The following is a 493-nucleotide window of genomic DNA, read 5'->3' on the forward strand; positions in this document are numbered from 1 at the left end:
GAAAACAATAATCCCAACAGAGCTCACCGCTGGCTTCGTGGAGTCCGAACAAGTTCGCATCCGCTATGTCCAAACTTTCAACTACAACCACAACCGTTACCTCTTATAAAAATAATAAACAACTACAACTAATACTCAAAAAGCAAACCCACAACCCACCGCTGGCTTCGTGGAGTCCGAACAAGTGCGCATCGGCCATGTCCAAAAAGTCACGATCAGAAGACGCCAAACTTTCAATTACAACCACAACCGTTACTTTGAATATAAAAAACTACAACCAATAATCCAAAAGCAAAGAATAAAAATACCCCCCCACAACCCACCGCTGGCTTCGTGGAGTCCGAACAAGCGCGCATCGGCCATGTCCAAGAAGTCGAGATCGGAAGGCAGAATCCGCTCCTCCTTCCACGCTCTCCCGCCGCCGAACTCCGCCCACGCCAACCGGCTCTCGTGGGCGCCGAGGGGGGCGAGGGTGCAGAGGGGGCTCTCGGGC

Source organism: Penaeus monodon, chromosome 23 (genome assembly GCF_015228065.2).
Source record: "Penaeus monodon isolate SGIC_2016 chromosome 23, NSTDA_Pmon_1, whole genome shotgun sequence".
Classification (NCBI taxonomy): Eukaryota; Metazoa; Arthropoda; class Malacostraca; order Decapoda; family Penaeidae; genus Penaeus; species Penaeus monodon.